We start from the raw sequence: 23,697 nt of genomic DNA, 5'->3' as shown, positions 1-23,697 counted from the left end.
CACCAGAAACCAAATTACAATCAGAATATCATTTTATCTGGCATCACAGTGGGTGCAGGAAGCTGCATCCATAAAATATCAAATAATGCCGGGACATTCATTCATTCACTCGGCAGGTGCTGGCCTTGTGCAGCTTGGTCTCTGGCGTGAAGTTCAAGCTCACAAAGGGATCTACTTGCTCCTGGCTCTGTACAGGGAGGACCCGGCTCCATGCAGGGAGGACCCCGCTCCGTGCAGGGAGATCTTGGCTCCGTGCAGGGAGGACCCAACTCCACGCAGGGAGGTCCCGGCTGGGCACAGGGGTTGAGGTCCCGGCTCCGCGCAGGGAGGACCCAGTTCTGCGCAGGGAGGACCTCTATCCGCGCAGGGAGGTCCCGGCTCTGCGCAAGGAGGTCCCAGCTCTTCGTCACTCAGCCTAGACAATGCCCAAGAGAGCACTGTGACTCTGTATCTCACGGAGCCTGGTTTCTTTTTTCTTTTTGTCATTTTTTCATAACAAAATTTGCCATTTCAACCATTTTCAAGATCACAATTCAGTAGCATTAAATTCACAATACTGTGTGACCATTACCACTACTCCCAGGACTTTTTCATCACTCCAAACAGAAACTCTGTAATAAGTTTGCTTTTTTAATAAATTATATTTAGAAATTTTTTCACCCCCAGCAAGACAAAAGGTAACTTGGCCTCATTTCACTTCCCTCCTAGCCTACTCAGCACCTAGCCTACTCAGCACAAATCAACAGTCTGTGATTTGAATTTCACATTGTTATTATTTTGTAACACACACACCAATTATTTAGACTTTATTAGTTTTACCAGTATTTTTGCTCTCGTTGTTATCTGTATCCCCTGTCTTCCTCTTTTACTTCCTTTTGTTTCTACCAGAATACAGTCTCAAGTAATTCTTTCAAATGCAGTCAGTAGGTAAAAAATTTCTAAGCATGTTCAAAAATATCCTTAGCTTTCACTCGTGATTGTCACTTTGAGAACAGAATTCTAAGTTTAAAATAAGTTTGTCTCAAAAATAAATAAATAATTGATAAATAAATAAATAAGTTTGTCTCAGAATTTTAAAGATCTATTTCACTGTTTACTATAACCCAGTATTGCTTAAGTAAAGCCTGATGACAATCTAATTATCAAAAAAAAATTGCTTTTTAAAAGGGGCACAGGTTGCTAACATTTCTGGTTCACAAAGCCCTTCTAAACACATCTCTCTTATCAGTCAGATTATAGGTCTGCCTGTAATCTGTTCCTTCGGCCTATATGTTCCTTTGCTATTGTGTTTTGATTTTGTAACTGTTTTCCAGAAGGCACACCTATGTATTGAGAAGAGGGACACAGTACTGACGTGCTGTTGCACCCACCCAGACGCTGCACAGAGGTGCTTTCTTGTATGGTGCACACTATCTCATCCAAGACTTACAAATACCTAGAAAGACAATATCATCAGCGTTTTATAGATAAGGAAGCTCAGGCTCAAATGAATGAATGATTTTTCTCAAGGCTACTCAGCTAGTAAGGGGAATATCCAGGAGTCAACCTGTTATTCTATATTGGAGCAACAGAGAAAGGGAGGGGGAGAAGGAGGAAAAAGGGAGACAGGAAGGAAGGAAAAAGGGAGGGAACATCTAAGTTTGGTTCTGTATACAATTACCATTAATAATATTCACTAATCCCTGGTTCTAAATCTGAATGCTGTATCAAATCTATTATTAAAATACATACTCCTACAACAAGAAGAGAAACATAAGAAGAACATAAGGATCTTTAAACATAAGAAAAACATAAGAAGAGGTGCCTGAGTGGCTCAGTCGGTTAAGTACCCGACTCCTGATTTTAGCTCAGATCGTGATCTCACGATTCATGAGGTTCCTGAGATTGAGCCCCGTGTTGGGCTCCATGCTGACCATGTGGAGTCTGCTTAGGGTTCTCTGTCTCCCTTTCTCTCTATCCCTCCCCTGCTCACAATCTCCCTCTCCCTCTCTCTCTCTCTCTCTCTCTCGTTCTCCCTCCTTTCTCTCTCTCAAAAATAAATAAACATCAAAAAAAATAATAAATAAAAATAAATTAAAAAAATTAAAAAATAATAAAAAAATAAAAAAATGAACATCAAAAAAATAATAAATAAAAACAAAATAAAGAGAAAGAGCCCGATGTACACACTGCAAATTATTGTTTGTATCACAGTAGCATTCTGGTTTTAAATGGAAACTCCATCATAGACTGCTTTCAAAGACCAAGTGACTAGAATAAAAACTCCCACGTCCAGCAAAGTAACACACTGTCAGTGGGGTATGTTTAGGGGAGGCACATACTGCTGAAAACAGTGTAATTCCTTCCTTCTCTTATATACGATACTTTTTTAAGAACTGAAAAGGTAACAAGGAAATAGAGACAAGTTTAAAGCCAGGATCTTGTTTTAATGTACAGCCTACTTTATTTCAAGAAATCTAGGTTATTAAATGCAACCTCCATCTGAGTAATGGCCTCACAGGGGAGGTAATATAGCCTAGTCCTTAAATGCATAAGCTTTAGAGTCTGAAAGGCCTGAATTCAAGTCCCAGCTCCATCATGTACTAGGTGTGAGACCTTGGCCAAGCTCACAACCTCTCTGAATCTATTTCCTCAAAATAATACCTTATAAGTCTGATGAGAAGGTTAAGTAAGATACTGTATAGCATCACACACAGAGCCTAGTGCATATCAAAAGCTTAATATAAAATATAAAAAGAGTAGGAAGAGGAGGGGAGTAGATGAGCCCAGAATTAGTTTCCAGTGTGAAAGCATATTAAGATTAATAGTGTCCACAAAATGAATTAAAAAAACAAAAAACAAATCCAAAAAAAGAAAAAAAAAAAAAAAAACAAGATTAAGTAAAATGTACCAAGGCTTTCCTTCTCCTACCAAATAGGGCGGATAAAAGACGACAATAAAATAATAAATAATAGGACATTGTGAAGGTCATGATTTTCAGTTTGTTCTCCAGACATTACTTTCCTCTGACTCCTTTTTTTTAATTTAAGTATTTCAAGGTCAAAGTTGAACAGAAGGAGGAAAGCCAGAGAACAGGACGAAGGAGCTAGGAAACAAATCAGAAATGCATAGCACCACCTTCATCACAGCATCAGTGAGGACCAGCACGAAGTGCACAAGCTCCTGGGTGGGGCTGGGATGTCCTGCCAAGGACACCGTATGGAACACATTGGACGAGTTCAGAGAGGCGTGGTGGGGGAGGGGAAGCAGACCCCACAGTTCGCTTTTGGAAGCCACTGCTCCCACACGGGGGTGGTTGGGTGCCCATCACAGAATCACAAACCATCAGTTTTCCGTGGAGGCTGGAACGGATAATATTATCCTTGGAATGAATCGGTTCAGGGCCCTCTGTCATGGGCTGTTCTTGTGATTTTCAGACCCCTTGTCCTGGATCATTCGTGGTCCATGTCATGTTCTGGACCCGTAAGTCATGGTTCTGCCTGGAGCTACCGCCACAAGACAGAGTGGAAAATTGCCAGACACCAGGCAGGTGGGTAAAACCAACATCTGTCCTCGCGATTAGCCGCGGTGGCCTTACCAAGTTCTATAAGGCTTTCTGTTTCTAGAGGATGCTGCATTTGTAGACCACGGAGGTGCAAAAATCATTATATCTTTAAAAGGAAAGAAAATTTCGAAGATACGTTTATTAAATGTGAAAACTGGGGGGGGGGGGGGGGGAGGACCACCTAAATACAAAAATGGCTCTGGAAAAAAAAAAAAGGGGGAAAATTACCAAACATTTAAAATGAAGAGAGACGTTTTGGGGAACTGAAGCCTTACCCTGTGCAGGAGGAAACCTGAAAGGTCTTCGTGGGTCTGGTCTCTGTTCAACCACCAATTCACTATGTGCAACCAGAAAACTCATGAGTTTCTCCACGCCTAAAGCCTCTCGTGTCTATCTGCCCGAGACCACACCGAGTTCTTGTGAGGGGCCGTATATGACAACACCATCATTCCTCAAGTGTGGTGCCCACACCGACAGCATCAGCAACCTGAGAACTTCTTCACAGTGCAAAGCCTTGAACCCCTCGCCAAACCTACCAAATCAGAAACTCCAAAAACGGGTAATTCAGACACACCCTAAAGTCTCAGAACCACTGCAAAAACAGATACAAAAACAACCAGAAAACCTTCAAACACTAAATATGAAGTTGTTATTATGGAAAAATTAAGGATGTTACATTTGTTTGAAGATTTTAAGGACTTCTGTTAACACATAATTGGATATAGACAAGGGTGCGTGTGTGCACGTGTCTGTTACATCCAGACTCACATTCCATCAATTTCTTTAGTAAATGGTACTACAAAATAAAATGAAATATAAAACTATGGCATCTATCAACATTAAAATGTATTATTATTTAGTCACAACTTTAAAGGGGGGAAGAAATCAAATTAATAATCATTATTCTTTGAAAGAATAAATGTTAGATTAAATTGATTTAAATCCAGTTATTAGTAAATAGAAGAATAAATTTCAGATTCTCCTTTCTCTTGGGGAAAGGAGCAGAATAAATCTTACTGGGATCTTTACATTTTCTTGGCAAGAGTAATGCACTGTGCTTTTAAAAAGGTGAAATGTGGGGGTGCTCAGTCAGTTGGGCGACTGACTCGATTTCAGCTCAGGTCATGATCTCAAGGTTTGTGAGACTGAAATCCCACATCAGGTTCTGCACTGACTACATGGAGCCTGCTTCAAATTCTCTGTCTCCCCCCTACCTATCCTCTGCTTGTGCACACATGTGCTTTCTCTCCCTCTCTCTCGCTCTGAGAAAGAAGAGAAAAGAAAAGAAAAGAAGAGAAGAGAAGAGAAGAGAAGAGAAGAGAAGAGAAGAGAAGAGAAGAGAAAAAAGAGAAACACTTGAAGAAAAAAATAAAAAGGCAAAATGTGGGGCGCCCAGCTGGCCCAGTCAGTGGAGCATGTGGCTCTTGATCTCGAGGATGTGAGTTCAAGCCCCACATTGAGTGCAGAGATCACTTTAAAAAATCAACAAACTGAGGACTGCTGGACGGGGGATGGGTGGAGGGATGGGCTAAATGGGTGATGGGCATTGAGGAGGGCACTTTTCGTGTCATAGGTAAGAGATGAAATCACTGGGTTCTGCTCCTGAAGCCAAGACTACACTATATGTTAACTAACTTTTGAGTTTAAGAAGAAAAAAAGGCCCCCCAAAAAAATAAATCTTAAAAAAAAAAGTAAAATGTGAAATCAAAATAAAAAGAACATGGTTGCAACGTATGCATTTCAACAGCCAATGCAGGGCTTTAATGAAATAATTATAGGAAGTCTTTGAGTTCTAATAAGTATAACTAAATTAAGAAGAAAATATGCTAAGAAAACTGAGAGGTGGTGTTCAGATTATTTTTTCATTCTACGTTCTAGGTAAGCCCAATGCAACATGTTAAACAAAAATATCCCTTATTAGAAATATTCTCAGCTTATTTTTAAGTTACTATCTCATTTATTACCTCTAACTAAGGGAATCCACATCGAGGCCCCTGACTCGCTGGAGATGACATGAGAGTCACTTTGCTAACGTTATATACACGTCTGATGGAAAAGTGAGGAAGAAGAGATATGAAGAACAAATTAACACTCAAAATACAGGAAGATCATACAGGAATAGGAATAACTAATGAAATGTTTTGTTCAAAAGAGTTAGACTGCCAACTCTTTAGAGCTTAAAATTGGACTAAACTGATTTTTATACCATCAGAACATGTTTATTTTAACATGCCCTCAGGTAAGAATCTAAGCTCTGCAATATACTGGCCAGGGAGCCTGACAAGAAGAGCAGCCCCAGCAGGGAGTGAGTGGCCTTGTGGTTTGACCTGCTGTATAGATAGCAAAGCCCCGCCCTCCACTATTATCCCGGAGTTTCTCTCCAGGCCTCTTTCCCACAGTATAAACCATCCAAGTCAACTAAGACCATGGTCAGCAGGGAGGACCTACACTTTCATCAGACACGCCCCAGTCACCTTCTCCAACCTCCTCAGGGAGCTTCCAGAAGAACTGCCAGAAACCCAGCACAGCCAGCTCTCCCCTGCCGCAAAGAGCGGTCATGGAAGCAGGTACCTCCCTTTCTTTTTCTCCATCCTTCCTGGAATTCCAGGCCTTCTTTTCTTTCCTTCCTACCTCTGTGTCCCTTTCAAACTTTCCCTGTTACTCAAGGAGGGAGGATACATACCAAAATGGCAAAGGAGCGAAAGCATCCTAACTCGTGCTCCTCCAATCTCAGACCAGCAGTGAGTTGTCAGAAACAGTGGCGCATCTGGACTCTATTCCAGTGACCGACAAGGTGCCATGTCATGTCAGATGCACAGGCACATTCACAACATACCCTCCAAACCCCAAATGGCCAGGAATTCCTAGACCACAGGACATACTGCTCAAAAACACACACAACCCAAATGTTATAACAGCTCGCTTCTCTTCTAAATTTTACCTTCTGTGTTTCCCTATCCTGACCAAGTACACCCCTCAGTACGTTATTACTCTGCGGCCACTGGAATACACGATCACCTAGCTCAGCAGCAGGTTGGAAAGCTTTAGGAAAGCTCTAATTAGGCTGACTTTTTAAACAAAGGATTCAGAGACCTTGTCGACCTCAGCTGTGGTGGTGCCTGTGCTAACAGGCCACTTTTTTATCTTTAAAAAATGAAGGTTTTTTAGAGTAATATGTCACCTTACCAAGGACAACACTGTCTTAAAAGGTAGCAAAGAGACAGAGAGAGACAGAGACAGAGACAGAGAGAGAGGATCCAAGCAGGCTACACCCTCAGTGCAGAGCCCAACGAGGGGCTCGAACCCACAAACTGTGAGATCATGGCCTAAGCTGAGATCAAGAGTCTGATGCTCAACTGACTGAGCCACCCAGGGGCCCCAATCTTATTGTCACTTCTGTATTTTAAAAAAGCTTCCCTTTTAGAAATACCACAAATACTTTAAAAGACATTTACTTCCCACCACTTATAAGCCAAGAGTTTGCGTATCTTTGGCAGTTCTGTAGGCCTGGACGGAGTGCTGTTTGTCCAGAATGCACCTGACATGATCTCCTGGTGTTCTGGCTATCCTGCTCTGATGGAGCAACATCAACAATTCTGAAAATCACTCCTGGGTACAGATAAGAAAGCTTGTCTTTTTTTTTTTTTTCCATCGTGTAACTAAGAATAATAAATATCCAGCTTCCAAGTGCAAACCTCAATTGCCGACCTGTTTTCATTTCTAACTCTAATATGAATTAGATGAACGGAAAATCCACTGTAAAAGAAAAACACAAATGGCACTCTTCAGAGTCACCATCCAGGGAATCACTGCTTTGTGTAAAACTTATTAAAAATTACCTTGAAAAAGGATAAAGGCAAATTTATGGAGACAATTATGCACTTCTAAGAGAAGTTCTTACAAAGTATATATTCTTGTTAAATTTCTGAGAGCTTGTTTGGAGGGTCTCCCAGGGGAGCACAGCTACTCATACAACCTTGACCAACGAATGGTTCTTGTCGGGGTGCCTGGGTGGCTCAGTCGGTTAAGCACTCAACTTTGGCTCAGGTCATGATCGCACAGCTCGTGAGTTTGAGCTCCACATTGGGCTCTGTGCTGACAGCTCAGAGCCTGGAACCTGAAGCCTGCTTCAGATTCTATGTCTCCCTCTCTCTCTGCCCCTCCCCCACTCGTGCTCTGTCTCTCTCTCTCTCTCCCCAAAATAAACAAACATAAAAAAAAAGAATGGTCCTTCTCTATTGGGGAAGGTTGTCCTCTTCAACAGAGCACACAGCTTTGGGAGGAGCACACTGGAACAGGGAGGGAAGCAGGGGACACCCATGTAGCCCAAGCAGCCAGACCAGCCAAATCAATCCTGCTAACCAACAGTGTGGCAGGTGTCACAGCCAGATCTCCCTTATATCCTACTGTTGGCAATTCTTGATCGTAACTACAATAAAACATTTTTTATCCAGGGAAAAACAAATTAAGGACAGAAACTCAGGAGGCTTTGAGAATGAGAGTTAAAGCTTTTATAGAAGGTCTGTTAGCAAAGACCCCCCAGCAGCAACCAGGACAGCGTTCAGCTCCTGGTTTCCAGCACCACTCTCTCATGAAAGAAACCAGGCTCCTGCAGGAGTGGGTGATTCTAGGATCAGAGCAGGAAACACACAAGGCAAGCCTGGAGTATTCTTTAGTGACAGAATAGAAGGACATGCTAAACACAAACAAACTCCACAAAGACGGGGATGTGTCACAGGCACACAGGAGCCACCTGAAGGAGCTCCCAACAGCCAAAGCTAGAACAGCTTGGCAACAACATAAACAAAAAGGTGTTGGAGTACAACTCAGAATGTAAAATAAACATCCACGAGACCATACTGATATAATTAAATGACTGAAAGAGAGGAGACCAATCTCCTGTGCAGAAGAATTGCAAATAATTTATGTAAATAGAGCCACTTCCATCCAAAGGGGACCATGAGGAAGGGGGAAGGAGAAACTACACAAACACCTGAGCAGGTGACCAAGGTCAACACCAACAAGAAGTCACGTGACAAAGCACACCCTTGCCATAATGTGATGAAAATGGCACCTTACCTCTGTGGTCTTCCTCTCCAAAACCCAAATCTCCACTCTAATCATGAGACAACTTCAGACAAGTATTAGTTCCTTTTTCCACGTAAGGGACATTCTATAAAATACCTGACCAGTACAGTACTCTTCAAAACTGTCAAGATCATCAAAAACAAAGTCACAGAACAGCCTAAGGCAATATGATGACTACGAGTAAGGTAGTGTCCTGTGAGGGACAGGACATTAGGTGGAAAAAAGAATGAGGGGGGCGCCTGGGGTGGGGGACGGCTCAGTCGGTTAAGCATCTGACTCTTGATTTGGGCTCAGGTCATGATCTCACAGTTCGTGAGGCTGAGCTCCAAGCTGGGCTCTGTGCTGACAGTGCAAAGCCTGCTTGGGATTCTCTCTCTACCTCTCTACCACCCCCCCCTCAAAATAAATAAATAAATAAATAAATACACTTAAAAAATAAAATAATAAAACGGACATTAGGTATAAACTAAGGAAATCTGAATGGAGTACAGACTCCCATTAATATCAATGTATCAACACTGATAAGTGAGTCACTGATTATGACAAATGTACCACACTAAAGTTTTCATAATAGGGAAAAACTGTGCCCCAGGTATATGAAGGAACTATATTATCATCACATTTCTGCTGTAAATCTAAACCTTTCTAAAATTAAAAATTTAGTATAAAAATATATACAGGGGCTCCTCGGTGGCTCAGTCAATTAACCATCTGACTCTTGAATTTGGCTCAGGTCATGATCTTGCGACCCTGAAATCGAAACCCAAGTTGTGCTCTGCGCTGAGCATGAAGCCTGCCTAGGATTCATTCCCTTTCTCTCTCTCTCTCTCTCTCTCTCTCTGCCCCTTTTCCCACTCCTGTGAGCATGCACACATAGACACTCACTTTCTCTCTCTCCTGCCCCCCCAAAAATATTTTACACAATCTTTCCAACACTAAATCATATTACATATTTTGGTTTGTTTTAAAACTATTCGTTTGGGTGCGCCTGGGTGGCTCAGTTGGTTAAGCGCCCAACTCTTGATTTTGGCTCAGGTCATGATCTCAAGTTTCAGGGGTTCGAGCCCTGCATTGGGTTCCACACTGACAGCATGGATTCTCTCTTTCTCCCTCTTTTTGCCCCTCCCCTTCATCCCCTCTCTCCAAATAAATAAATAAACTTTAAAAAAATGTTGTCTGTTTGACATTATAATTGTGGTAAAGAGTGTAGACTGATCAAATTGTCTGGATTTGGATCCAGCTCCGCTGCCCACATCAATTTTTACTACTGACGTGCCTGCCTGTACACAGTATACTGCTAACACGGGCCCAAGCCTTCAGTTACATTCAGCACATCTGCTTTCCCAGCAAGAGAAAAGATGACAAATAAGTCCGAAACAGCATGACTTTCCTGTCACACAGCAGCCCCTGGAGTAATGACCAGGCCACTGTGCTGCACTGAATAACAGTGAGAAGGGGCCTTTGGCAACCTGGTCCCCATACACAGGCAGGCAGGCTCTCCTTCCCAAGAACAGATGTGCCCAGATGTGGTTAATGCCTCTGAGCAACGTGCAGCTCTGATTTTAATTTTTCGTGATATGAACACTACCTGTTTACTTCTGTTATTCAAAGGAGGCCGATGAAATCCTATTCTTTCCACAGGTAAAAAAATCATTCAAAAAAGGAGCAAAATGGATTTGATGAAAATATCAGAAGATGCTTTTAATAAAAACTGGCCAGGGTTTATAGTGTTATTTGTTGAAAAAAGAAAGAGTTTACATGTTATAAGACTTACAACTTCCCTACCAACGAAGGCTTCACAAATGAATCTTCAAGCAGCAACTGCAGTGACTTTTACCAACTAAGTCAGTCATTAAAGGCTCCTCATCTAGGTCAACAATGCCTCAGGCGCTTCTAAATCAGTAGGTCCTAGTCTATAGCTTTGAATGCTGTAATGGCAACATAACAGAGAGAAATTAACGACCAGTGTGAGTAATCAAAGGCCACAATTTTCCACAAAAGCTCAGAATTTTCTAGTTTCATCTACGTCTTGATATAAAAGTACAAGGCACTTTCTTGACCGGGCTGAAGAACAAAAAAGACAAAATTAAGAGAAATAAATAAAAAGGCTGAGAGAAGCGGTGTTTCTTTAAAAAGACTATGATTAACCAATGGGCATTACAGGGTTTGGTTTCTTTAACATAAAACATCTTAATTAACTTTTTGCAGAGTTGGATGAACTGTCACTAGGCCTAACACCACACTTAATTTGGGATTTGGCCCTAAGCTGCACTCCGTGTGAGCAGCTGTGCGGAGAGAGCACCACCCCCACCCAAGCCCAGATGGGAGCTCCGTGAGCACCGCAAGGAGGGGGCAGGAGACCCACCTCTCCGCTCTGAACGCACCCCTGCACCACCCCTGCACCGAGCACTGGATGCATAATACGAAGGTAATCAGTAAACAGATGAACAGATCTGTGTGTGAAATTATTCCCACTCAGGGGACCGTGGATATGAGCAATAGAACCAACCCAGTTAATTTAAGTTTTGAAAAAAAGAAAAAAGCATTTACTGTCAGGGACCAGAGCAGCTGCAGGGCTCTGAATGGCAGAAAGTACCAGATTCAGAAGAACACATCTGACGGGCCAGCTTGGGTTGCACGTTCACCAGGGGATTTCGAACAACATCTATCCACGCTTCTATCCCGAGACAGAGGAGTCTCCAAAGCAGACGTAGGGTGCTATTTCTAGAAGAGAGCAGTGTGGTTGCCAGGCAGGCGTGAACTCACATGCGCGTCCTGACGGGGAAGGAGCAGGGCGTGGGAATAACAAACCAACCCCCAGGGACTGTAACGGGCATTTTGCTTTTCATAGACCTGATCCTCTTTTCCACACAATCCCGGGAGGTGCCTATTACAGCCTCGTTTCACTTGAGTTGAAAGTGAAGTTCATGGAGTTTCAGTTACTCAGCTAAAGTCACAGGGAATCAGACCCAGGCCTCCCATTCTCTTCTACCTCTCCACAGAAACAGAAGGTTCTTATCAGAGTGTCAAGATGCGAGACGTTAAATCCAGGCACAGTCTCAGAAATAGGAACTTTTCCTTGTAATCAGCGGTGCCTGAAGATAAGGACTTCTTGCCCTCATGTTATCCGAGTTTTTTCACAGAATATATACAGAATCCCTTTCATTCAGTAAAAATGTTATTTGCTTAGGGGAGCCTGGGTGGCCCAATTGGTGAAGCGTGTGACTCTTGATTTGGTTCAGATCATGATCTCAGAGTCGTGACATCGAGCCCCGTGTCAGGCTCTGCAATGAGCACGGAGCCTGCTTGGGATTCTCTCTCTCCCTCTCCCTCTCTGCTCCTCTCCCACTCACTCACTCTCTTTCTCAAAAAAAATAAAAATAAATTCAAAAAAATTTTTTTGAAATATTATTCGCTTATACATAAACCTGCAGTTTCCACGGCTAATGACAGAATATGCAGATACCAAGGTGACAAATACAATTCTAAAACAGGTTAACAAAATTGCTCGTCTCTCTACGCTCAGTATGCCCACTCACTAGCTCTGTCAGGACACATATCTGGTACTGGTAACAAGGGATAGCACGTGAGAACAAGGACACATTAAGCAAAAATCACTAATCCCTAATGGCGAATGGTCAGCCCTACTAGCAGGGGGCTGGAGCAGGAGCATTTTTTAAACCAGTGCAAGCCTAGCATTTTTCCACATGTAGAAAATGTGGCTTCATCTCTAGAGCAGCTGAAGCACAAACATGCAATTCACCGTATTATTTGGGTCACTAGTAACCTAAGCAGATGGTATATGCATTTTATGTGAAATATTTAATTAGGCCATCGGGAATGTGGTGGTACCAGCTGCTATGGCCTGCTGACCTTGGTAAAGGAGGAGATATCAGCAAAATGAGGACGACAATGTTCAGACGAGTCCCAGACATGGAGCCTGTTTATGACAATATCAGCTACCCTGACTGTGTCACACTGCAAGGCAAGAAATGTCGGCCCAAGCACAGAGATCTGGCTCCCATCACTCACCTTCAAGTCCTCCAGAGTTATTAAAAACTGTTCTTAACTGATTTATACTAATATATACATAGGAAGAACTCTGGAAATACATACTTCAAAATAATAATGGTTCTTACTTATAGATGACGAACTTAGGAGTGATTTTTATTTTCTTTTTCTATGTGTTTTTATGATTTGAAGTATTTAATTTAAAATACCAATGACTTATACCCATATAATTCCTTTATATAGTACATGCATCCCTGAAACACTGCCTTATGAATCCATGTTTTGTTATAAATTTAAAAAACTCTATTCTTTCTCATTTACACTTAAGCAATTTTTCATTTTTCATAGCTGACTTCCCTAACTGGCCTATGAAGCCCTCCAGTATCTTAGTGCTGGGTTCTTCCTCCAGCTCAGTCAGGGGACCCCAGGCTGGGCCTCCAAGCTGCCCCCAAGAGTTCTACCAGAACCACATCAACTCCCCCCTTTTTCTCAGAGGCTCCTCCACAGATGTCCCCTTCCCCAATTCCTGTAACCCCTCATGTCTCTTCAATCAAACCATCCAGACGCGAATCCTTAAATCCACACAGTCTCAGAAATGCAAACCTTCCTTAAAAACAACAGCTCTTAAACAAGGACTTACTGCCCTCATCTAACAAAATAGAGTTCAAATCCTCTTCCACTCTCTCTGTATAATATAAATACAAAAATTTGCTTACATATAAATGTAAACTTTCTGTGGCTATTGACACACAATATGGTGACAAATCTGGTCCAATCTCTCCTCAACCTCTTCACAATGAAAAGAAAGGCTAGAAACTAATAACACCCTCAATTTCCTGCCCTTTTCCAGAGTGAATCCCATGGGGCTGGTTCAACAAGCATTCACTGAACCTTGAAACAGATAGACACAAGATGCTGGGGACTTTTCTAGACAACAGAGTTCCCTGCCCTCATGGAGCCAATGGTCTCTGCTGCCTCAATTACCCTGTCCTCCTCCTTGTCAAGACTCCCCTGTATTAATCAGCCTGGGTGGCCATAACAAAGAACCCCGAACTGGGTGGCTTCGACAACAGAACATATTTTCTCTCCCTTCTGGGTCTGAAAGGCTGAGATCATGGTGTGGGTAGGATTGGTTTCCGCTGAGGCCTTTCTGCTTGGCTTGGACACTAATGTCTTGTCACTTCCTTACAAGGCCCTCCCTGTGAGTGTGCACATCTCTAATGTCTGTCCCTCTTTCATAAGGACACTGGATTAGCATTCCACCCTAAAGGCCTCCTTTTAACTCAATCACTTCTTTAAAGACCTTATCTCCAAACAGATTTACATTCTGAGGTAAATGGAGATTGAGACTTTGACACAAGAATTTTGGAAGAACACAAGGTACCCATGACAAAGCCCCCCTCCCCTGGGTCCCTCTGGAAACACCATTCTCAAATAGCGCCCCCCTCCTCTGGGTCCCTCTGGAAACACCATTCTCAAATAGCGCCCCCCTCCCCTGGGTCCCTCTGGAAACACCATTCTCAAATAGCGCCCCCCTCCTCTGGGTCCCTCTGGAAACACCATTCTCAAATAGCCCCCCCTCCCCTGGGTCCCTCTGGAAACACCATTCTCAAATAGCCCCCCCTCCCTTGGGTCCCTCTGGAAACACCATTCTCAAATAGCGCCCCCCTCCTCTGGGTCCTCTGGAAACACCATTCTCAAATAGCGCCCCCCTCCTCTGGGTCCCTCTGGAAACACCATTCTCAAATAGCCCCCCCTCCCCTGGGTCCCTCTGGAAACACCATTCTCAAATCCTTTTCATATTTAAAACACCAACAAGCCTCCCTAGGCCTTATCTTCCCCTAGTCCACCCAGCTGCTGTCCTTCACTGTAAGATATGAAAACAGCCTGAACTAGGAGTCTCCAACTCAAATTAGGAGAGCAGATCAGGGGTGGGCGGCCAGGTGGAGGACCGGAGAGGCCAGTCCCATCCACAGGGGGAAGCCTTGGGCCCACTGCCATCCTAACTTTACTCACGTGTGAAAACAGGAAGAAGGACATCAACCACCTCCATTCTGACCTCAATCCTTCCAGCTGATTAAGTTCTTTCCAGTTTACCCCTTAACTCAGGCAAAATGCCCTGAAGCAGGCAAAGCATCCCCTGGTGGGAACCTTCAGTACCCCCTCAGGCCCTGAGCCAGCAAGACCCCAGACCCCAGTGACTGATCCCAAGACAATGATCGACCGGACATTCACCGCCCACCGTGTGGACCCACTGACCTTTGTCCCACATTTTCCTTAAACAAACATGGAAGTATTTCAGTACTTTGGAGACAGTCTTTGAGGCCTTAGTTGACTGTCCTCCTGGTGTTGGACTCACTGAAATAAATTCCTTTTCTGTTTCACCTCCACTTACTGGATTTTGTCAGCTGCTAGTGGCTGAACCTGATGTGTCTGGGACCCTAAGAGCTGGGTGCTCTTGCCCCCTGTGCCCCAGCGACAGAGCCCAGTGTACCCTGTTCTGACTTTCGAGAGAACCTAGAAATTGAATTGTGTGAAATTTCCCAAGTTTTATATGTTGGTGACAAAAATAAGAAAACAACTCTGGGGGGCGGGGGGGGGGGGGGGAGGCAAATGAGATAGGCCTGTTCTCCCAATTTTTTCCATTTTTTCGCCCCTATAGTCTCTTACTTTCCTCATTTCCTACCTGTCCTTCATTTCCAACGTTTCTGAAATCAGGTTTCTTTGCACCAAGTCCTTTCCCCGCACTCCAGTGAAATAGCTACAGCTCAAGTCCCCACTGGCTTTTCATTTTTAAACATCATTTTATTTGGAGGGGAAATCTATCTGGCCAGAACTACCCACTATATTAGCCTGAAAGACAGACTCCATTCCTGAGATGTCAGGTTGTTGTTCTGTGGGGATCTTTGAGCCCACTCTGCACTAGCGTGGAGTTATTAGCCCCCTCACCTGCCTCTGTGTTTGTGACAGTCTAAGTACTCCAGGAGGGTGGGGTCTATGAACTACAACAAAGAGGCTGTTGTACTTCAATGGGGGTGGCGACGTGAGCAGACATCCAGCCCGCACCCAGCCCAGCACACGTCTCTGCCGGAAAAGGGGGGTGTGAACAAAAGACACATCCTCACACAGCTCTGCGGGTTTTCCACTCCCATGTAACAGGAATCAGACAAAAATGGATGAAAATAGCCCTCGCTCCACCACTGTGAGGCCATATTACTGAGCTTTGCCACACCTCAGCTTCTTCAACTGTAAAATGGGAATCATAATGTTAAATTAAAACCTACAAATAATGTTGGGAAAATATTCAATGTAAATGATACAATGAGTTTACCTGTGAAAGAATTTCAACCTAAAATGGAACTGGCGGGCGTAAGAGGGAAAGTCTCACGCGTGTGTCCTCTGGAAAACAAAAACTTAAGGACTGGAAGACTAATTTCCCTTAAATGTCCTATTTACAGAAAATGGAAAATATCAGAATTTTCTTAAGTGACAGTGAGTTGGTGACGGGCTGCCTCCTACTGACCTTCACAAGTTTTACTTATGGTGTCCAGAGGCATGAAGGAGACATGACCAGGGCGGGCTGGCCTCACCAAGTAAGCTGCACTGAGCTATTGTTTGTGACCGGTTTTGTCTCCAAGGGAATTTTCAGAATTGACTCTCATTTGTTTTTGAATTTGATGGATTCCAACTGGACTGTCTCCTCATTACATTCCCTGCCCATGAACCCCGCAGACCCAAACCCTCAGTGCACCTCCTGTAGTCTGCCGTGGTGTGCGTGTCCTGAATTGTAACTCCTATCCTATTCCTGAACAGACTCATCCTTTTGACAATTTGGAGCTTTCCTTGGTTTACCTCTTTATTTAGGTTGACATACCTAACATCTTATCTTCACTTTCATTTCAAAAGGAAAACCATGGCTCCCACATATTAGAACTACTATTTCAGCTATGGTTTTCATATCACACTTGGAAAATGGTCCTCATTCATCTCTGGTGTCACATTCATGGTAGGATTTCTACTTTTCTATGAAAATTTTACACGAAATAATATTCTTTAACTATTCTTAGGATAATTTCAACTACATGTGAAAATAGTAAAATAGAACTCTGTAAAAATATATTTTATTAAAAAACTAGAAATGACTTAAAACTTAAATGAAAAGAAAAAAAATGTTATAAAATAGGAAAAAAAAACACACCTAATTTTATTTATCCCCTTTTAAAATTTTTATGTTGGGCCTTCCTGGAAATCTGAATTATGTATCCTCAAATGCTTAGATACTCTCAAAGAAATCAATAAACTATTGTTGACCCAAACTACTATTAAAACAACTATCATACATTAAAAAATAAAAACAGTCCAGAGGGTACATAACTAAACATCAGAACAGTGGAGAAAATCTACACTGAAATCAATATTCTTCCATAAACCAACATGAATTTTTCTTGTAAGAAGAAATTAAAAAGAGCTCTGGAATATCTTTTAAGAAAAAGATCACCTGAATTCTGTGGGTAAATGAACTAGCTAAATAAATTAAACAGATATTTGGGTATGCTGAATGTCCCATTCACAAAATAAATTGAGTTAGCATCATTCAGAAACTTCCAGTGGTTCAAAAAGCCGCACAAAACCAAGGGAGAAAAACTCTGCACAGAATCTGTATGCTTCGAAAAAAGAAATTCAAGTAATGTTTATCTCTTGCTACAAATGCAAATCCAAATCAATAACCAACTTTATTCTAGATTTTTATCCACTGTAGTACATAAAGGTGATTTGGACACTGCCTGAACACAGCCCTTGACTCAGCATCTTCTCAGGCACGTAAATTTGTCATTCTGACCAATACGTAACTAATCATATAGTGGTAAAGAGAGTAGTTTTTATTTAATCCTTTAATAAAACTCAGGAAGACTGGGAGTACCTTAAAACCTTAGCTATTTTAGAACAAATATATTACATTTTAATGCAGTTTTAGAACTACATCATTTCAGCTGACTTAACTATAAAAAGTCAAATTTATAGTAATTGAATCCATATTAATTTTTCAGAAATAGTGATTTGCCAAAAGTGCTATCAGACTCAGAAGCTGTCTAAAGAAACAAAACTGAATTTCCCAAACATTCCATTCCTGGGCATTACTGGCATGCACCACCATCCAACAGCAGCACAGCCTGTGGGCAGGTATCGTTAGGACTCCTAAAATGAACACAATGAGGGCCCACTCCTGTACCAATGATGGATACTGGAAATAAAATTACATTTGAATTGTTTGCCTTACCCAGGTTATATGAATAAATGTTTTACCTGAAACATCACAAAATCCAAATCCTGGGTATAAGTTACTCATACATGTACTTCTCGCTTTTAAATTACAGACTTTCCCCAGTTTATGATATGCTTACACTCCAATAATCCCAGCACACATTGAACATTTTGGAAGTCAGAAATGCATTCAGGGCACCGAACTACCAAACAACATATCTTACTTAGCCTAGCCTACCGTTAACGTGCTCGCAACACTTCTGTGAGCCTATAGTACAGACGGGCAAAATAAAACAGCACACAGAGCCCATTTTATAAGAATACTGTAACGAAAGCAAAACAGGAATGCTTCTAGGAGTATCGAATGGTTGTTGTGTGTTGGTTGTCTACCATCATGATCGCGTGGCTGACGAGAGCTGCGGCTCATGGCCCCTGCCCAGCGTTACAAGAGAGCATCCAAAGGCCTATATCGCTAGTCCAGGAAAAGATCCAAATTCAAAATTCCAAGTATGGTTTCTAATAGAATGTGTATCACTTTCGCACCATCGTAATGCCAAAAAATCCCAAGCCAAACCGTCATAAAACCGGGCCAGCTGTACTCTTCACCACCGTCAGATTCTCATTACCTGTTATCTGCATGTATGCTTCTCTTTCTCTTTATTTACACTGTCTCTTCTTCCACATCTTAGTCTTGTTTTGTAAATCTCAAGATCTCTCAGAGCTTCAAGATGTATCCTCTTATTTCCATCTAAAATTCACAGTACGGAGTGGAAAAGGACAAGGAATTGGGTGCTACTAACTAAAGCTGACAGGAAAACAAATCATATCCTAGGAATGTGACCCACGGGAAAGGGCCATTTATGGTAACATTTATCAAGAACACTTATACGAAGAGCAAAAGCTGAAAGTGCATCCAAAGAATCGTTGAAGAATATAAAAAGTTTAAAAAGAAAGAAAAAACATACATTCCAATGCCTACAAATTTGTAACTCTGGGACATGAAACACATTATTCATTTCTAAGCAAAAGAAAGACAAATACATCACATGTACCTGGTAGGGGTTGGGTTTGCTTAAGAAAACTTCTGAGATTTTCCTTTTTGGGTTCACACGCACTTCTTAACTACATGTACTATTCAATCTCGAGTTTTCACAGGAGCCCCATTAATAAGACAGACAAGGCCTGGAGACTACAGAGCAGGAAGCAGTCCACTGTGGGGGTTACTGGTTTACATTAACTGGTCTAGTTAAATAGGATGTGCAGACTACCTCTGGCAATACAGAAGTAGATTTGCATTCTCAAAATTTTAAACAACGAGAAGTGACAGGAAAGAATCGGCTTAATTTTGACAAAGTCACACCAGGAGAAAGGGTTGGAGACATGAGTGGGAAGTGAGGTGGAACCACACACTCTTGGCTTAAAATACGGGAAGGAAGGTAATGGGTGAGGGGATGAAAGGGAAGCCACGTATCTGTCTAATTGTTGACAGACTGCTTAAATCTGTCTTCACGGGAACAGGACTATAAAGAGGACTTCACACGAGCCTATGAAAATCACAAGTTTCAGGACAAGGTGCACACTCCCCTGCAGGCACTCAGGGCATCATCTGAAAAAGACTTAAAACATGACTATTTTAAGGAGACTTCTGCTTTGTATTCCCAATGAAATCTAAAAAAACACGGGTCCAAAATGAACAAAAGCCAGGGATGAATATGATATGAAAAGTCAATAGGTTGAGTTTTAAAGGAAAATCGCTATAATTTTAAAAGAATAAATGGAAGTTTAAAACTCAGATCCAAAGCAATAAAAAGCAAAAAAGACAATACAGAAAATCAATCCTGAAAGGTAGAAGACAAATCGGAGAAATTCTCCAAGTCATTAGAACAGAGGTCGGCAAACTACAGCCTGAAACCCAAATCCGGCCCGTCGTCTGTTTTGCTATGTCCTGTGAGCTAAGGATGGTTTTTACAAATGAACATTTGTAATCAATTAATGATAAGGAACTTTGAACCCCAATTAAGCAAAAAGTTATCTCTCCCCAAAAGATTATATTCTGCTCATTAGATCAGTATTACCAAAACAAAACAAAACACTACTCAATTATTATATTTTAAATTGCATCAATAAAAAATTTATAGAAATTTGCTTTCTCTTGTTATATAAATAGCTACATAATATCCTCGATTTTGCCTCATTCTACAAAGCATAAAATATTAACTATCTGGCTCTTTACAGAAAAAGTTTTTTGACCTCTGCTTTAGAGGAAAGAGGCAGATCTAAATGCTAGGGAAAAGATAATGGCTAAGGGGTCAAGGAGAAGAAATCCAACCAAAGAATAATGGGTGTTTCAAAGAGGCACCAACATGAATGGGAGTTATAAGCAAAGATATAATTCAAAAACTTTTTTCTGACATAAAGAAATATTTAAATTTGATATCAAAGGGGTTTTCAGAACTTTAGGCAAAAATAATTCAAAATGACTCACACCTGGACAACCCTTAGCAAAACGTTTGAATTTTAAGGTTAAAGAAGAAAGTTCTAACACCATACGGGCAGGGTTGGGGCAGGGAGGAAAGGACAGGTTGCCCCTGAAGAAATAAACACCAGGCTGGCCTTAGACTTTCCCTCTGCAACAGTAAAACCACATGGCATGGCAGGGATTGTTTTACTTTACTCTTGAAGAAAAAAAAATTGTGACACAGGAAAAGACTCAAAAAAATCTAACACCTACCCTAAGTTTCTTAATATGTGTGAGTGTGTTTTTTCCCAGGCAACGGAGGGGAGGCAGTAGGAGCGAAAGTTTCAGAGCAGGGACTCTGGATGGAGACCTGAACATATCCGGAGTCCTGGCTCTGCATGGACAAATTATTTCAGCTCTCGGTGCCTCCATTTCTTCATCTGCCCAGTGGACTAATTAATGGACTCTACCTCAAAACGACACAGAGAAGATTAAACGTGAGTTAGCTCACGTTTAAGTGCCTATAGTGGCACTTTGTAAATACTTAATAAATGTTGTATGTTGTTGTTGCTACTATTATCCTGCGTACTACGGATGAAAAGAAATCAGGAACCAGGAAAATTGGGGATTTAAAGTATTATAGCACTGATGATCAAAATGACAGTTAAATAGTCAAGTCTGGATATGATTATAAACATGGTAAAAGTAAAAAACAACTCTTGAAAAAGAAAAACATAACAAAATATTGAAATTCACTAATGATACAGTTCTAGAAGACTACATTTTAGAAACTGGGGGGGGGGGGGGAACATTAGAGTCTAAATATATTGTTTTTTTTTTAATATACTGAAAAATAAGCTTAGTTTGTAGATTTTGAAATTAAATTTAAGTTCCAAACACATAAGAGCATAAGAGCAAACAAAACAAAGTTCACGATACAATATATAGCAAGGAAGCATTGAATGCAGAATACACGAAACACCTATCAGTTGCTAAAATAAATGTAAACCAGGGGCGCCTGAATGGCTTAGTTGGTTAAGTGCGATTTTGGCTCAGGTCATGATCTCATAGTTCATGGGTTCGAGCCCCATGTCAGGATCTGTGCTGACAGCTCAGAACCTGGAGCCTGCTTCAGATTCTCTGTCTTCCTCTCTCTCTGCCCCTCCCCAACTCGTGCTCTGTCTCTCTCTCTCAAAAATAAACACTTAAAAAAAATCTTTTAATAAATGTAAATTATTTAAACTCTCTTTAACCAGGGCAAAGAACTTAAAATAGACTCAAGAAACAAAATGGAACAGAAAGATTAAAAATTAGAGAGAAGGCAAAGATATGTAAAACATAATGAGAACAAAAGCAGAGTTAACAAATTAAAATTAGGTAACATAAAATCTGAGCAAAAACCAAGACCTTAGGTCAATTTGCATGGATACTGATCCTATAATTAAACATCCACGAACCTTTCATCTTTCAGGAATAGAACACCAAAACATGAAAATCAAAAGCTGTGAGAAATGAGGAAGAACAAAAACACTCTGGAACAGAAGACTGTAAGACACAGCATTTGATCCACAAAATACGGTTGTGGAAGATTTCATCTACAGGGTTGGGTCATGAACCACACCAACTCCATATCCACCAAACAGTATTTCACTTATGAAAAAAATGTCCATGAAAGAGTCTGAATGACTGTTCATCTGTGAAACAAAACAGCATAAATATATTGAAAACATTCCAAACGCTAGAAACTACTGAACTTTAATAAATACAAAATGCCATCTGCCTGAAAACTCAAAAAGCATCTTTATAATAACGTATTTCTTACAAAATAACAAAAAGGAACTTATAGATTGCAGCCAACACTGTGCTTATAATTAAATTCGTACACTTAAAGGTTTCATTATAAAGTTGTTTTTTTTTTTTTTAAAGCAAGGCAAATATACTAAACAAACAAGTTATCAAGAGGAGGGGGCCTTAAGGAAATCTATTCATGAATAAGGAGATGTTAGAACATACATTAAATAATGGACAGGAAGCTCAAAAACCTCAATGGTATTTATATTAGTGAAAAACTAGATGTAATCTAAACAACAGAAAACTGTATTGATTTTAGTGAGAATTTCCAGTTAGATTTCTTCTGTGATTAAAAATCATATTTACACATATTTTAACGAAATGCTACAAAGTCTTTAAATAAAAAGGTGGCATATAAAATTTTATACATTAAGTAATACCAACCGTGTGAAAACAAAAAGAAAAAACACTTAAACACAGAAAAACCACAGTTACATCTACAGGTTAAAACATGGATAACGTTTCTTAACATTTTTCTAGATTTTCCCTATTTTGTAAAACGGGTAATTCATTACTTCGATAATCAAGGAGAAAATCACACTATTTTTAAACTGAGTGCCCAGTATGAGAATGCAGCTCTCACCTTTTCTTTTTTAAACTGAAGTATAAATGACATATAACATTATGTTGGTTTCAGGAGCAGAACAACAATTTGACATTTGTATACATTACAAAGTGATCACCACAGTGAAGTCTCATTAAACATCCATTACCACACACGGTGACAAAATATTTTTTCTTATAATGAAGACTTTTAAGATCTATTCTCTTAACAACTTTCAAATATGCAGTACAATATTATTACCTACAGTTCACCAGGCTGTACGTTAAATCTTCAGGACTTATTTATGACTGAAGTTTATATTTTCTGACCCTCTTCACCCATTTCAACCACCCTCCAACCCCCACTTCTGGCCACCACCAAGCTGTTCCTTGTATCTATGCAGCTCTTGCCATTCATATTAACACTATTCAAGCTCCTACTTCTGCTTTAAGTACTATTAATTATGCCTGGACATTTAGGGGAAAAATTGAGCTTGTTACTCAGATTGTTAAAAACAGAAAACTGAACTTGAATAATTTACAGAACAAGAAACATGTTATTTTCAAGTTTGCTGAGATCAGTGATCAGTAACTGTCCTGTGCCTACTAAGTCAGTGCTACATTTCAAACCACTCCCACTGAAACCCAGTTAAACCTACACATCCCTCCGTGACAATGGCTCTCACAAAGAGCTACACAATCAGGACTTCCCAGGTGACTCTTCAATACAGCCTATGGAGCTATTTTTCCGTCAAGATGCCAAATGTAAAAATAAGCCCAGCTATTTGGAAGCTGTCATGTTTTATTCGAAAAATTACGATTTCCCTATAAATCTGTGATTTCTAAAGTCTGAGGAGACTTGAGGCATTCTTAAATGTAATATTGCCTGTATCTTGGTGTAATGGCTTTTCATCTAGATGAGTATCTCTCTGCGTTTATA

At 41.0% G+C, this 23,697-nt stretch overlaps 1 protein-coding gene across 3 annotated transcripts in view; it reads right to left on the bottom strand.

The window, feature by feature from the left end:
• The window catches only part of SMYD3 (SET and MYND domain containing 3), a 684,892-nt gene that overhangs the window by 380,725 nt on the left and 280,470 nt on the right, over positions 1-23,697 (bottom strand). The gene's annotated exons all lie outside the window — the stretch shown is intronic.

Source organism: Panthera onca, chromosome F1 (assembly GCF_046562875.1).
Source record: "Panthera onca isolate mPanOnc1 chromosome F1, mPanOnc1 haplotype 2, whole genome shotgun sequence".
NCBI classification, from domain to species: domain Eukaryota; kingdom Metazoa; phylum Chordata; class Mammalia; order Carnivora; family Felidae; genus Panthera; species Panthera onca.
The sequence above is the reverse complement of the archived record's forward strand: the minus strand, read 5'-3'. Positions and strand labels throughout refer to the sequence as shown.